Below are 17,759 nucleotides of genomic sequence, written 5' to 3'. Positions count from 1 at the left end.
TGACGTGATCTTGAAGGTGTTCAAGATGGATCAGTCAAAGAAGGAGTTCTTGCCTGAGTTGTAAGGTATGAAGTTAAGACTTAAAGCTCGACCATGGCAGAATAGAGAGAAAGGAACGAAGGTCGTCCCCTATGCTTAAGACATAGGCTCTACAGTATGCTATGCTGTGTACCGCACCTGAAGTGTGCTTTACCATGAGTCAGTCAAGGGGTACAAGAGTGATCCAAGAATGGATCACAGGACAACGGTCAAAGTTATCCTTAGTAACTAGTGGACTAAGGAATTTTCTCAATTATGGAGGTGGTAAAGGAGTTCGTCGTAAAGGGTTACGTCGATGCAAGCTTAACACCTATCCGGATAGCTCTGAGTAGAGATACCAGATACGTATAATGGAGCAACAATTTAGAATAGCTCCAAGTAGAACAGTTATTTGGAATAGCTCCAAATAGAACGTGGTAGCTGCATCTAGGAGATGACATAGAGATTTGTAAAGCACACACGGATCTGAAAGATTCAGACCCGTTGACTATAACCTCTCTCACAAGCATAACATGATCAAACCCAGAACTCATCGAGTGTTAATCACATGGTAAATGTGAACTAGATTATTGACTCTAGTAAACTCTTTGGGTGTTAGTCACATGGGGATGTGACCTTGAGTGTTAATCACATATCGATGTGAACTAGATTATTGACTCTAGTGCAAGTGGGAGACTGTTGGAAATATGCCCTAGAGGCAATAATAAATTGATTATTATTATATTTCCTTGTTCATGATAATCGTTTATTATCCATGCTAGAATTGTATTGATAGGAAACTCAGATACATGTGTGGATACATAGACAACACCATGTCCCTAGTAAGCCTCTAGTTGACTAGCTCGTTAATCAATAGATGGTTACGGTTTCCTGACCATGGACATAGGATGTCGTTGATAACGGGATCACATCATTAGGAGAATGATGTGATGGACAAGACCCAATCCTAAGCCTAGCACAAGATCATGTAGTTCGTATGCTAAAGCTTTTCTAATGTCAAGTATCATTTCCTTAGACCATGAGATTGTGCAACTCCCGGATACCGTAGGAGTGCTTTGGGTGTGCCAAACGTCACAACGTAACTGGGTGGCTATAAAGGTACACTACGGGTATCTCTGAAAGTGTCTGTTGGGTTGGCACGAATCGAGATTGGGATTTTGTCACTCCGTGTAAACGGAGAGGTATCTCTGGGCCCACTCGGTAGGACATCATCATAATGTGCACAATGTGACCAAGGGGTTGATCACGGGATGATGTGTTACGGAACGAGTAAAGAGACTTGCCGGTAACGAGATTGAACAAGGTATCGGTATACCGACGTGATCTTGACGTGAGCACATGCCTTGACGTGATCTTGAAGGTGTTCAAGATGGATCAGTCAAAGAAGGAGTTCTTGCCTGAGTTGTAAGGTATGAAGTTAAGACTTAAAGCTCGACCATGGCAGAATAGAGAGAAAGGAACGAAGGTCGTCCCCTATGCTTAAGACATAGGCTCTACAGTATGCTATGCTGTGTACCGCACCTGAAGTGTGCTTTACCATGAGTCAGTCAAGGGGTACAAGAGTGATCCAAGAATGGATCACAGGACAGCGGTCAAAGTTATCCTTAGTAACTAGTGGACTAAGGAATTTTCTCAATTATGGAGGTGGTAAAAGAGTTCGTCGTAAAGGGTTACGTCGATGCAAGCTTAACACCTATCCGGATAGCTCTGAGTAGAGATACCGGATACGTATAATGGAGCAACAATTTAGAATAGCTCCAAGTAGAACAGTTATTTGGAATAGCTCCAAATAGAACGTGGTAGCTGCATCTAGGAGATGACATAGAGATTTGTAAAGCACACACGGATCTGAAAGGTTCGGACCCGTTGACTATAACCTCTCTCACAAGCATAACATGATCAAACCCAGAACTCATCGAGTGTTAATCACATGGTAAATGTGAAATAGATTATTGACTCTAGTAAACTCTTTGGGTGTTAGTCACATAGGGATGTGACCTTGAGTGTTAATCACATATCGATGTGAACTAGATTATTGACTCTAGTGCAAGTGGGAGACTGTTGGAAATATGCCCTAGAGGCAATAATAAATTGATTATTATTATATTTCCTTGTTCATGATAATCGTTTATTATCCATGCTAGAATTGTATTGATAGGAAACTCAGATACATGTGTGGATACATAGACAACACCATGTCCCTAGTAAGCCTCTAGTTGACTAGCTCGTTAATCAATAGATGGTTACGGTTTCCTGACCATGGACATTGGATGTCGTTGATAACGGGATCACATCATTAGGAGAATGATGTGATGGACAAGACCCAATCCTAAGCCTAGCACAAGATCATGTAGTTCGTATGCTAAAGCTTTTCTAATGTCAAGTATTATTTCCTTAGACCATGAGATTGTGCAACTCCCGGATACCGTAGGAGTGCTTTGGGTGTGCCAAACGTCACAACGTAACTGGGTGGCTATAAAGGTACACTACGGGTATCTCTGAAAGTGTCTGTTGGGTTGGCACGAATCGAGATTGGGATTTTGTCACTCCGTGTAAACGGAGAGGTATCTCTGGGCCCACTCAGTAGGACATCATCATAATGTGCACAATGTGACCAAGGGGTTGATCACGGGATGATGTGTTACAGAACGAGTAAAGAGACTTGCCGGTAACGAGATTGAACAAGGTATCGGTATACCGACGATCGAATCTCGGGCAAGTACAATACCGTTAGACAAAGGGAATTGTATACGGGATCGATTGAGTCCTTGACATCGTGGTTCATCCGATGAGATCATCGTGGAACATGTGGGAGCCAACATGGGTATCCAGATCCCGCTGTTGGTTATTGACCGGAGAACGTCATGGTCATGTCTGCATGTCTCCCGAACCCGTAGGGTCTACACACTTAAGGTTCGATGACGCTAGGGTTATAAAGGAAGCTTGTATGTGGTTACCAAATGTTGTTCGGAGTCCCGGATGAGATCCCAGACGTCACGAGGAGTTCCGGAATGGTCCGGAGGTAAAGATTTATATATAGGAAGTCCTGTTTCGGCCATCGGGACAAGTTTCGGGGTCATCGGTATTGTACCGGGACCACCGGAAGGGTCCCGGGGGCCCACCGGGTGGGGCCACCTGCTCCGGGGGGCCACATGGGCTGTAGGGGGTGCGCCTTGGCCTAGATGGGCCAAGGGTACCAGCCCCTAGAGGCCCATGCGCCAAGATATAGGAAAAAGGGGAGAGTCCTAAAGGGGGAAGGCACCTCCGAGGTGCCTTGGGGAGGATGGACTCCTCCCCCCCTCTTAGCCGCACCCCTTCCTTGGAGGAGGGGGCAAGGCTGCGCCTTCCCCCTCTCCCCTGCCCCTATATATAGTGGAGGGGAGGGAGGGCATCTAGACCTGAGCCCTTGGCGCCTCCCTCCCTCCCGTGACACCTCCTCCTCTCCCGTAGGTGCTTGGCGAAGCCCTGCAGGATTGCCACGCTCCTCCATCACCACCACGCCGTTGTGCTGCTGCTGGATGGAGTCTTCCTCAACCTCTCCCTCTCTCCTTGCTGGATCAAGGCGTGGGAGACATCGTCGAGCTGTACGTGTGTTGAACGCGGAGGTGCCGTCCGTTCGTCACTAGGATCATCGGTGATGTGAATCACGACGAGTAGGACTCCATCAACCCCGTTCACTTGAACGCTTCCGCTTAGCGATCTACAAGGGTATGTAGATGCACTCTCCTTCCCCTCGTTGCTAGTCTCTCCATAGATAGATCTTGGTGACACGTAGGAAAATTTTGAATTTCTGCTACGTTCCCCAACAGTGGCATCATGAGCTAGGTCTATTGCGTAGATTCTTTGCACGAGTAGAACACAAAGTAGTTGTGGGCGTCGATATTGTTCAATATGCTTGCCGTTACTAGTATTATCTTGATTCGGTGGCATCGTGGGATGAAGCGGCCCGGACCAACCTTACACGTACGCTTACGTGAGACCGGTTCCACCGACAAACATGCACTAGTTGCATAAGGTGGCTGGCGGGTGTCTGTCTCTCCCACTTTAGTCGGATCGGATTCGATGAAAAGGGTCTTTATGAAGGGTAAATAGCAATTGGCATATCACGTTGTGGTTCATGCGTAGGTAAGAAACGTTCTTGCTAGAAACCCATAGCAGCCACGTAAAACATGCAAACAACAATTAGAGGACGTCTAACTTGTTTTTGCAGGGTATGCTATGTGATGTGATATGGCCAAAAAGGATGTGATGAATGATATATGTGATGTATGAGATTGATCATGTTCTTGTAATAGGAATCACGACTTGCATGTCGATGAGTATGACAACCGGCAGGAGCCATAGGAGTTGTCTTTATTTATTTGTGACCTGCGTGTCAACTTAAACGTCATGTAATTACTTTACTTTATTGCTAACCGTTAGCCATAGTAGTAGAAGTAATAGTTGGCGAGGCAACTTCATGAAGACACGATGATGGAGATCATGGTGTCATGCCGGTGACGATGATGATCATGGAGCCCCGAAGATGGAGATCAAAAGGAGCAAAGTGATGATGGCCATATCATGTCACTATTTGATTGCATGTGATGTTTATCATGTTTATACATCTTATTTGCTTAGAATGACGGTAGTAAATAAGATGATCCCTTACAACAATTTCAAGAAGTGTTCTCCCCTAACTGTGCACCGTTGCGACAGTTCGCTGTTTCAAAACATCACGTGATGATCGGGTGTTTTATTCAGACGTTCAAATACAACGGGTGTTGACGAGCCTAGCATGTACAGACATGGCCTCGGAACACACGCGAAACACTTAGGGTTAACTTGACGAGCCTAGCATGTACAGACATGGCCTCAGAACACGGAGACCGAAAGGTCGAACATGAGTCGTATAGAAGATACGATCAACATGAAGATGTTCACCGATGATGACTAGTCCGTCTCACGTGATGATCGGACACGGCCTAGTTTGACTCGGATCATGTAATCACTTAGATGACTAGAGGGATGTCTATCTGAGTGGGAGTTCATAAGATGAACTTAATTATCCTGAACATAGTCAAAAGGTTTTTGCAAATTATGTCGTAGCTCACGCTATAGTTCTACTGTTTAGATATGTTCCTAGAGAAAATATAGTTGAAAGTTGATAGTAGCGATTATGCGGACAGTAGAAAGCTTATGTCCTTAATGCACCGCTCAGTGTGCTGAACCCCAAACGTCGTCTGTGGATGTTGCGAACATCGGACATACACGTTTTGATAACTACGTGATAGTTCAGTTAAACGGTTTAGAGTTGAGGCACCAAAGACGTTTTTGAAACATCGCGAAACATATGAGATGTTTTGAGGGCTGAAATTGGGATTTCAGGCTCGTGCCCATGTCAAGAGGTATAAGACCTCCGATGACTTTCTTAACCTGCAAACTAAGGAGAAAAGCTCGTGCCAACCCAACAGACACTTTCGGAGATACCTGTAGTGTACCTTTATAGTCACCCAATTACGTTGTGACGTTTGGCACACCCAAAGCACTCCTATGGTATCCGGGAGTTGCACAATCTCATGGTTTAAGGAATGATACTTGACATTCGGAAAAGCTACAGCAAACGAACTACACGATCTTTGAGCTATGCTTAGGATTGGGTCTTGTCCATCACATCATTCTCCTAATGATGTGATCCCGTTATCAATGACATCCAATGTTCATATTCAAGAAACCATGACTATCTTTTGATCAATGAGCTAGTCAACTAGAGGCTCACTAGGGACTTGTCGTGGTCTATGTATTCACACATGTATTACGATTTCCGGATAACACAATTATAGCATGAATAATAGACAATTATCATGAACAAAGAAATATAATAATAACCATTTTATTATTGCCTCTAGGGCATATTTCCAACAGTCTCCCACTTGCACTAGAGTCAATAGTCTAGTTACATTGTGATGAATCGAACACCCATGCAGTTCTGGTGTTGATCATGTTTTGCTCTAGGGAGAGGTTTAGTCAACGGATCTGCCACATTCAGGTCCGTATGTACTTTAAAAATCTCTATGTCTCCATTTTGAACACTTCCACAAATGGAGTTGAAGCGACGCTTGATATACCTGGTCTTCCTATGAAACCTGGGCTCCTTGGCAAGGGCAATAGCTCCAGTGTTGTCACAGAAGAGAGTCATTGGGCCCGACACATTGGGTATGACTCCTAGGTCGGTAATGAACTCCTTCACCCAGGCTGCTTCTTGTGCTGCCTCCGAGGCTGCCATGTACTCCGCTTCACATGTAGATCCCGCCACAACGCTTTGCTTGCAACTGCACCAGCTTACTGCCCCACCATTCAAAATATACACGTATCTGGTTTGTGACTTAGAGTCATCCAGATCTGTGTCGAAGCTAGCATCGATGTAACCCTTTACGACGAGCTCTTCGTCACCTCCATAAACGAGAAACATATCCTTAGTCCTTTTCAGGTATTTCAGGATATTCTTGACCGCTGTCTAGTGTTCCATGCCGGGATTACTTTGGTACCTTCCTACCAAACTTACGGCAAGGTTTACATCAGGTCTGGTACACAGCATAGCATACATGATAGACCCTATGGCCGAGGCATAGGGGACGACACTCATCTTTTCTCTATCTTCTGCCGTGGTCGGGCATTGAGCCGTGCTCAATCTCGTACCTTGCAATACAGGCAAGAACCCCTTCTTTGACTGATCCATTTTGAACTTCTTCAATATCTTGTCAAGGTACATACTTTGTGAAAGACCAATGAGGCGTCTCGATCTATCTCTATAGATCTTTATGCCTAATATATAAGCAGCTTCTCCAAGGTCCTTCATTGAAAAACACTTGTTCAAGTAGGCCTTTATGCTTTCCAAGAATTCTATATCATTTCCCATCAACAGTATGTCATCCACATACAATATGAGAAATGCTACAGAGCTCCCACTCACTTTCTTGTAAATGCAGGCTTCTCCATAAGTCCGCGTAAACCCAAACGCTTTGATCATCTCATCAAAATGAATGGTCCAACTCCGAGATGCTTGCACCAGCTCATAAATTGAGCGTTGGAGCTTGCACACCTTGTCAGCATTCTTAGGATCGACAAAACCTTCCGGCTGCATCATATACAATTCTTCCTTAAGGAAACCATTAAGGAATGCCGTTTTGACGTCCATTTGCCATATCTCATAGTCATAGAATGCGGCAATTGCTAATATGATTCGGATGGACTTCAGCTTCGCTACGGGTGAGAAAGTCTCATCGTAGTCAACCCCTTGAACTTGTCGATAACCCTTAGCGACAAGCCGAGCTTTATAGATGGTTACGTTACCATCCGCGTCTGTCTTCTTCTTAAAGATCCATTTATTTTCTATGGCTCGCCGATCATCGGGCAAGTCAGTCAAAGTCCATACTTCCTTCTCATACGTGGATCCTATCTCGGATTTCATGGCTTCCAGCCATTTGTCGGAATCCGGGCCCGCCATCGCTTCTTCATAGTTCGAAGGTTCACCGTTGTCTAACAACATGATTTCCAAGACAGGGTCGCCGTACCACTCTGGTGCGAAACGTGTCCTTGTGGACCTACGAAGTTCAGTTGCAACTTGATCTGAAGTTTCATGATCATCATCATTAACTTCCTCTCTAGTCGGTGCAGGCACCTCAGGAACATTTTCTTGAGCTGTGTCACTTACCAGTTCAAGAGGTAATACTTCATCAAGTTCTACTTTCCTCCCACTTATTTCTTTCGAGAGAAACTCTTTCTCTAGAAAGGACCCATTCTTGGCAACAAAGATCTTGCCTTCGGATCTGAGGTAGAAGGTATACCCAATAGTTTCTTTAGGGTATCCTATGAAGATGCATTTTTCCGATTTGGGTTCGAGCTTTTCAGGTTGAAGTTTCTTGACATAAGCATCGCATCCCCAAACTTTTAGAAACGACAACTTAGGTTTCTTCCCAAACCATAATTTGTACGGTGTCGTCTCAACGGATTTTGACGGAGCCCTATTTAAAGTGAATGCGGCAGTCTCTAAAGCATAGCCCCAAAATGACAGCGATAGATCGGTACGAGACATCATAGATCGCACCATATCCAATAGAGTGCGATTACGATGTTCGGACACACCATTACGCTGAGGTGTTCCAGGCGGCGTGAGTTGTGAAACTATTCCACATTTTCTTAAGTGTGTGCCAAATTCATGACTCAAGTATTCTCCCCCACGATCTGATCATAAGAACTTGATTTTCTTGTCACGTTGATTCTCAACCTCACTCTAAAATTCCTTGAACTTTTCAAAGGTCTCAGACTTGTGTTTCATTAAGTAGACATACCTATATCTACTCAAGTCATCTGTGAGGGTGAGAACATAACGATAGCCACCGCGAGCTTCAACACTCATTGGACCGCACACATCAGTATGTATGATTTCCAATAAGTTGGTTGCTCGCTCCATTGTTCCTGAGAACGGAGTCTTGATCATTTTACCCATGAGGCATGGTTCGCACGTGTCAAATGATTCGTAATCAAGAGACTCCAAAAGTCCATCTGCATGGAGCTTCTTCATGCGTTTGACACCTATGTGACCAAGGCGGCAGTGCCACAAGTATGTGGGACTATCATTATCAGCCTTACATCTTTTGGTATTCACACTATGAATATGTGTAACATTACGCTCGAGATTCATTAAGAATAAACCATTCACCAACGGAGCATGACCATAAAACATATCTCTCATATAAATAGAACAACCATTATTCTCGGATTTAAATGAGTAGCCATCTCGAATTAAACGAGATCCTGATACAATGTTCATGCTCAAAGCTGGCACTAAATAACAATTATTGAGGTTTAAAACTAATCCCGTAGGTAAATGTAGAGGTAGCATGCCGACGGCGATCACATCGACCTTGGAACCATTCCCGACGCGCATCGTCACCTCGTCCTTCGCCAGTCTCCGTTTATTCCGCAGCTCCTGCTTTGAGTTACAAATGTGAGCAACCGCACCGGTATCAAATACCCAGGAGCTACTACGAGTACTGGTAAGGTACACATCAATTACATGTATATCACATATACCTTTAGTGTTGCCGGCCTTCTTGTCCACTAAGTATTTGGGGCAGTTCCGCTTCCAGTGACCACTTCCCTTGCAATAAAAACACTCAGTCTCGGGCTTGGGTCCATTCTTTGGCTTCTTCGCGGCAGCTTGCTTACCGGGTGCGGCAACTCCCTTGCCGTCCTTCTTGAAGTTCTTTTTACCCTTGCCTTTCTTGAACTTAGTGGTTTTATTCACCATCAACACTTGATGTTCCTTTTTGATTTCTACCTCCGCTGATTTCAGCATTGAATATACCTCAGGAATGGTCTTTTCCATCCCCTGCATATTGAAGTTCATCACAAAGCTCTTGTAGCTTGGTGGAAGCGACTGAAGGATTCTGTAAATGACTGCGTCATCCGGGAGATTAACTCCCAGCTGAGTCAAGCGGTTATGCAACCCAGACATTTTGAGTATGTGCTCACTGACAGAACTATTTTCCTCCATCTCACAGCTGAAGAACTTGTTGGAGACTTCATATCTCTCGACCCGGGCATGAGCTTGGAAAACCATTTTCAGCTCTTCGAACATCTCATATGCTCCGTGTCTCTCAAAACGCTTTTGGATCCCCGGTTCTAAGCTGTAAAGCATGTCGCACTGAACGAGGGAGTAATCATCGGCACGTGACTGCCAAGCGTTCATAACGTCTTGGTTCTCTGGGACAGGTGCGTTACCTAGCGGTGCTTCTAGGACATAATCTTTCTTGGCAGTTATGAGGATGATCCTCAGGTTCCGGACCCAGTCCGTATAGTTGCTGCCATCGTCTTTCAGCTTGGTTTTCTCTAGGAACGCGTTGAAGTTGAGGACAACGTGGGCCATTTGATCTACAAGACATATTGTAAAGATTTTAGACTAAGTTCATGATAATTAAGTTCATCTAATCAAATTACTCAATGAACTCCCACTCAGATAGACATCCCTCTAGTCATCTAAGTGAAACATGGTCCGAGTCAACTAGGCCATGTCCGATCATCACGTGAGACGGACTAGTCAACATCGATGAACATCTTCATGTTGATCGTATCTTCTATACGACTCATGCTCGACCTTTCGGTCTTCTGTGTTCCGAGGCCATGTCTGTACATGCTAGGCTCGTCAAGTCAACCTAAGTGTATTGCATGTGTAAATCTAGCTTACACCCATTGTATTCGAACATTAGAATCTATCACACCCGATCATCACGTGGTGCTTCAAAACAACGAACCTTCACAACGGTGCACAGTTAGGGGGAACACTTTCTTGAAATTATTACGAGGGATCATCTTATTTAAGCTACCGTCGTTCTAAGAAAATAAGATGTGAAACATGATAAACATCACATGCAATCAAATAGTGACATGATATGGCCAATATCATTTGCTCCTTTTGATCTCCATCTTCGGGGCTCCATGATCATCGTTGTCACTGGCATGACACCATGATCTCCATCATCATGATATCCATCATCGTGTCTTCTTGAAGTTGTCTCATCATCTATTACTTCTACTACTATGACTAATGCTTTAGCAATAAAGTAAAGTAATTACATGACGTTTATGCTGACAAGCAGGTCATAAATAAATAAAGACAACTCCTATGGCTCCTGCCTGTTGTCATATTCATCGACATGCAAGTCGTGATTCCTATTACAAGAACATGATCATCTCATACATCACATATATCATTCATCACATCCTTTGGCCATATCACATCACAAAACACTTGCTGCAAAAACAAGTTAGATGTCCTCTAATTGTTGTTGCAAGTTTTTACGTGGCTGCTATAGGTTTCTAGCAAGAACGTTTCTTACCTACGCCAAAACCACAACGTGAATTGCCAATTTCTATTTACCCTTCATAAGGACCCTGTTCATCGAATCCGATCTTACTAAAGTGGGAGAGACAGACACCCGCCAGCCACCTTATGCAACTAGTGCATGTCAGTCAGTGGAACCAGTCTCACGTAAGCGTGCGTGTAAGGTTGGTCCGGGCCGCTTCATCCCACAATGCCGCCGAATCAAGATAAGACTAGTAACGGCAAGATAATTGACAATATCGACGCCCACAACTGCTTTGTGTTCTACTCGTGCATAGTAACTACGCATAGACCTAGCTCATGATGCCACTGTTGGGGAACGTAGCAGAATTTTAAAATTTTCTACGCATCACCAAGATCAATCTATGGAGTCATCTAGCAACGAGGGAGAGAGGAGTGCATCTACATACCCTTGTAGATCGCACGCGGAAGCATTCAAGAGAACGGGGTTGATGGAGTCGTACTCGTCGTGATCCAAATCACCGATGACCAAGTGCCGAACGGACAGCACCTCCGCGTTCAACACACGTATGGTTGGGAAGACGTCTCCTCCTTCTTGATCCAGCAAGGGGGAAGGAGAGGTTGATGAAGATCCAGCAGCACGACGGCGTGGTGGTGGAGGCAACGGTGATCTCGGCAGGGCTTCGCCAAGCGCAGGGAGACGGAGGAGTGTCACGGGAGGGAGAGGGAGAGGCCAGGGGCTTGGGTGCAGCAGCCCTCCCTCCCCCCACTATATATAGGGTCCCTAGGGGGGGGGGCGGCGGCCCTAGGAGATCCAATCTCCTAGGGGGCGGCGGCCAAGGGGTGCCTTGCCCCCCAAGGCAAGGGTGGCGCCCCCCACTCTAGGGTTTCCAACCCTAGGCGCAGGGGGAGGCCCAAGGGGGCGCACCAGCCCACTAGGGGCTGGTTCCCCTCCCACTAGGGGCTGGTTCCCCTCCCACTTCAGCCCATGGGGCCCTCCGGGATAGGTGGCCCCACCCGATGGACCCCCGGGACCCTTCCGGTGGTCCCGGTACAATACCGATTACCCCCGAAACTTTCCTGATGGCCGAAACTTGACTTCCTATATATAAATCTTCACCTCCGGACCATTCCGGAACTCCTCGTGACATCCAGGATCTCATCCGGGACTCCGAACAACTTTCAGGTTACCGTATGCTAATATCTCAACAACCCTAGCGTCATCGAACCTTAAGTGTGTAGACCCTACGGGTTCGGGAGACATGTAGACATGACCGAGATGACTCTCCGGTCAATAACCAACATCGGGATCTGGATACCCATGTTGGCTCCCACATGCTCCTTGATGATCTCATCAGATGAACCACGATGTCGAGGATTCAATCAATCTGTATACAATTCCCTTTGTCAATCGGTACGTTACTTGCCCGAGACTCGATCGTCGGTATCCCAATACCTCGTTCAATCTCATTACCAGCAAGTCACTTTACGTGTACCGTAATGCATGATCCCGTGATCAACCACTTGGTCACATTGAGCTCATTATGATGATGCATTACCGAGTGGGCCCAGAGATACCTCTCCGTCATGCGGAGTGACAAATCCCAGTCTCGATTCGTGCCAACCCAACAGACACTTTTGGAGATACCTGTAGTGTACCTTTATAGTCACCCAATTACATTGTGACGTTTGGCACACCCAAAGCACACCTACGATATCTGGGAGTTGCACAATCTCATGGTCTAAGGAATGATACTTGACATTCGGAAAAGCTACAGCAAATGAACTACACGATCTTTGAGCTATGCTTAGGATTGGGTCTTGTCCATCACATCATTCTCCTAATGATGTGATCCCATTATCAATGACATCCAATGTTCATAGTCAGGAAACCATGACTATCTTTTGATCAAAGAGCTAGTCAACTAGAGGCTCACTAGGGACTTGTCGTGGTCTATGTATTCACACATGTATTACGATTTCCGGATAACACAATTATATCATGAATAATAGACAATTAACATGAACAAAGAAATATAATAATAACCATTTAATTATTGCCTCTAGGGCATATTTCCAACAGTAAATGACTTAACCAAAAACTTATCGATTACTGCATCCGGCTGCTCTTCAACCTCCTCCACGTTAACGTGGTTCACCTGTCCCCTGTTGAAAGGGCTCGGCTTCTTCCCAGAGCTTCCATTGCCATTCCCATTCTGGGATTCAGGACATTCATTGGCATAATGTTCGGTCTTCTGGCACTTAAAGTAAGTGACTTGGCTCAAGTATTTCTTGGCTGGGGTTGATGGGTTGGTGCGGTTCTGGCCGTTGCTTCCTCCATTTCCATTACCATTCCTGGGGCCATTATGATTGTGCGAGCTACCTCCTCCATGGGTATGCTGAAAATGTCCTCACGGCCTAGGGGTAAATCGTGGCTTCTGCTGAGCTCCTGAATTGTGCTTTCCTTGAGCATACTTCCTCTTGCGATTCTCAATTTGCTGTTGCTTCCCTTCAATCATGAGAGCACGATCTACCAACTCCTGGTAGTTGTTTAAGGTTGCTACCATCAACTGCATGCTCAACTCATCATTCAGTCCTTCCAAAAATTTCTCCTGCTTTGCTGCATCCGTAGCAACGTCATCTGGGCATAACGTGCTAATTTACTAAAGTCTTCCACATACTGGTCAACTGTCCGTCCTCCTTGGCGCAAGTTGCGAAACTCTCGCTTCTTCATGGCCATAGCTCCTGCTGAAACATGGACAGTACGAAAAGCCTACTGAAACTGGTCCCATGTGATAGTATTGACAGGGAAAGTGGCTGTGAAATTCTCCCACCATGAGGTTGCGGGTCCTTCAAGCTGATGTGCGGCAAACTTCACCTTCTCCGCATCCATGCATCCTGCTATGGTCAACTCTCTAGTTGTCTTGCGGAGCCAATCATCTGCTACTATTGGCTCGGTGCTACTGGAAAACACCGGCGGATTCAGCCTAAGAAAAACCGGCTAAGTGATCAACAGGTGGTGGTGGTGGTGGGTTGTTGTTGTTGTTCCCTTGATTCTGATTCTAGACTAGCAACTGCATCAATGTGTTCTGCTGCTGGATCAACTGAGTGAGCTCCGATGGAAAGGTAAATCCGTGGTCACGTCTCAGAGGCATCTGAGGGTTTAGAAAAGATGAGATTTAAGAATAGAGGGGGTCTAAAGAGAAAACACTACCCATATGCACATGAGACAAAAGCAAACAATTCACTTCATTCATTCAATCAAACAAGGGCATACAATCGATCTAACTATCGCAAAAGTGCTCGGACTATAATATTTACATGGTGGACTACTACTACTACTACTGATGAGGTGGTCTACTAGAAATATTCTTCGGTTGCAGACTCCATGATATCTGCTCCGACTTCATCAACATAGTCATCATCGCTATCGTTGGGATCCGAGTCGGTGTCATCGATGATTATGTAGTCTTCCGGGCGAATCTCCTTGGGTTCTTCATCTTCTTCTACCGGTGTAGGGCCTCCCATAATTATTCCGATCTTCATTGTTAGGTCGGCATTCTTATCCACTAATACTTCAATTTCTTCTTCATAATCTTCACGAGTAGCCTTGAGTTCTTCCTCCAGTTCCTTAATTCTTGTCTTTGCCTTCTTCAGGTCTATCATGTCGGCGCACATCTGGTTCTCCTGACGTCTAATGTGTTGGTTTAACTCCTGGATGAAAGCTGCAATCGATCTATCCTTTCTGGTGCTGATCATCTCCCAATGCTCATCTCGGCGTCCACAAATCTGGTAGATAGTATCCTTGAGATCATTGTGGTAGACTTCTCCAATATGTCCCATGGCAATGTGAGCTGCCATGCTCTTTCCTAGATTCCAAGCTGGTGCATCAAAAGAAAACTCTATGGGCTCAGTGACTGGCATGAACGTCCTTCCTGGAACTTGAACTTGAATCATCCAGCGCTCTTCTTCAGGTAAGGTCGCATTGTAGGTTCCGATGAAGCTTGGTACTCCTATGTTCAGGTATCTAGTGACTTCCTTCAAGTGACGTCCAAAGGGTGTGTCTTCATCCGGTTGAGTGAACTTGTTCCTTGCATCCGCCATCCTAAAAGAGTAGAAAAGATGAGGAGTCAGAAGAGAAGAGAGTGAGTAGTGATCTAGGTCTTTAGCTTAGTGGTCGTGTCCTACAGTCAGCGTGTGCTCTGATACCATCTTGTAGCGACCAGACCTCAAACGGTCCAATCTCTGTGCTCCGATGTCATCCCTAGATCAGTAATGCTGACACCACACAGTACTTGATGGATTTATAGCAGAGTAGCAATCACACACTTATTACATCGAGTGTCTCAAGAGAGAACTTATTACAATTAATACGGCTTACGGCCATCTAATAACAATAACAGCGGAAGGCTTGGAAGATAAGTGAGTCCATCAACTCCAACGGCATCACTGAGTATAGAACCACGACCTAAAACTCCTTAATCATCGTCTGAAAAGTCTGCAACATTAACGTTGCAGCCCGAAATGGGTCAGCACATGGAATATGCTGGCAATGTAACACATAGAGAGTAATGGAATGAAACAGCTATTCTATATGCATATTTGGTTGGTGGAAAGCTCTATGGTTATAGTTTTGCATAAAGCCAATTTTTCCCTACTGCAAAGGAATAAATTTATTTAACTATCATGGTGGTTGTTAAACATTGAGAATGGTTGATAGCATTCTCAATCCCAATTAAGCATCATCATTAAACAAACCCGTCAAAATTAATTTAGAGTAACATGTTGAGATTCACATGATAATCCAGGTACTAGATACTCAAGATGTCCATAACCAGGGACACGGCTAACCATGATTAGTTTATACACTCTGTAGAGGTTTGCGCACTTTTCCCCACAAGACTCGATCGCCTTCGTTTGGGTTCTCGCACTACAAGGTGTTTGAGAAGACGGATGACCGAGACATAGTCTTTCAGAAGTGCTAGCACCTTACGATGGGTAGACCGTACCACCTACATCCCCAAATCTACTAGTCTACCACTGTAAGAGTTCGCATGACTTAGTCAACTATGCTAGAGCCCATAATAGCTTGTGGCTGCACACAGAAGTTTCTAGCATGAAAAATCTCATGATCCCTTTGAGCCTGGGTGACGGTCCATAAAGAAAAGCAGGCAATCCTGGAATACCCAGGTACCTCAATCCACCCAGATGTGTGTTTAAGTTGCCACCTTAAATAAACCATTAATTAACAATCTCACATCTGTCATGGATACACTCACCCAATCCACGTCTACTAGCATAGCATGGCATAATAATCAAATGTAGAAGTGACTCCCAAAGGTTTGACAGTAAATAGGTAATAGGTACTACCTCAACTACTTCCCAAACCCACAATTTAATTAGATCCTAATCATGCAATGTGTAAGGATTGATCTAATGCAATAAAACTGGGTAGTAGGAGGTATTATCAAAGTGTTACTTGCCTTGCTGATGATCTGGGAAACCTAGCAATTCGAAGTAGCAAGCGGCGCACTCTGGGTACTCTATCGCAAACAAACAAGCATACAATAAGTACTCAACTAATGCAACGGTAAAACTCAAATAAGAGATCTAACCAGAAGGTTCAACTTAAGAACTCTGGTTGGCAAAAACAATCAAATCGAGCGAAGCAACGAAAGACAAAACGACAAAAGAAACAAGCTTCGTTTAGTATTCTGGATCTAAGGAAATTTTTAGAGTGGAAAAAACTTGTTTGAGTTGGTTAAACGGAAAGAGGGTTTCGAGACGAAACTCCAGGCGGTTGAATCGCCTGATTCCGATAAATGAGCGAAAAGTTAAACTAAAACGAAAATCGGATCAGAAATCGCGATCACAAAAATCGCAGATTTAATCCGAGAAAAAGAAAAACGACGAACGTTCGTTAAAAAAAACAAACTGAAGAACGCTCACTAATTAAATAAACTGGAAAACCGATCTATTTAAAAAAAACCGAAACTAAAAAAACGAACAAAACCGTCGGAAAACCAAACGGTTTTTCTAAAAAAACGGCGGCAGGATCGAGGTAAACCTCGGGCGGCGGGTCCGGCGGCGGCGCGGGCTTGGGGCGGCTAGGGTTTGGGGTGGGGTTCCGGCTGGGCCTCCCCGGCTTATAAAGCCGGACAGGCCTCGTGTCCGGGTCGGACACGGCCCGTAGGTCGGTTGCGTTTTTTTAAATAGTTACGCTCAGAAGAAAAAACAAAAGGACTACTAAACTGACTCCAAAAATCCCGAAATAAATTTTCCCCGGCTTCTAAAATCAAGCCGCACGGGATGAAAATTTTTTTGGGGCCTAAATGCAATTTTGAAAAATGCGCATTTTTCCTAAATTCAAATAAAATAGCAAACAAAACCAAATACAATCTTGTTTGATTTTTTTTATTAAATCCTCAATATTTCTTTATTTTGGGAAAGTCATTTTATTCTCTCTCTCATATTTTTATATTAGAAATAATTGAAGATAAAATAAATAAAATCAAATGATCCTATTTTCAAAATTTGAGACAACTCAAATATGAAAATAATGAAATCCCTAACTCTCTCCGAGGGTCCTTGAGTTGCGAAAATTTCTAGGATCAACCAAAATGCAATAAATATGATATGCAATGATGATCTAGTGTATAACATTCCAAATTGAAATTTTGGGATGTTACAATGCTCATCTCCGGCGGTAGTACCATGGCTTGCCACGGTAGTACCGTAAACCCAAGAAAGTACCCGTTTCGACAAGACGGAGAAACACAACCTTTGCACAATAGCCTTCAAGCGATTGGACACGCAAACGTGCACAAACACACACACACACGAGGCAACTCAAACACAAACACGGCTCAACAAG

This window comes from Triticum dicoccoides, chromosome 1A, assembly GCF_002162155.2.
Source record: "Triticum dicoccoides isolate Atlit2015 ecotype Zavitan chromosome 1A, WEW_v2.0, whole genome shotgun sequence".
Taxonomy (NCBI): Eukaryota; Viridiplantae; Streptophyta; class Magnoliopsida; order Poales; family Poaceae; genus Triticum; species Triticum dicoccoides.
The sequence above is the reverse complement of the archived record's forward strand: the minus strand, read 5'-3'. Positions refer to the sequence as shown.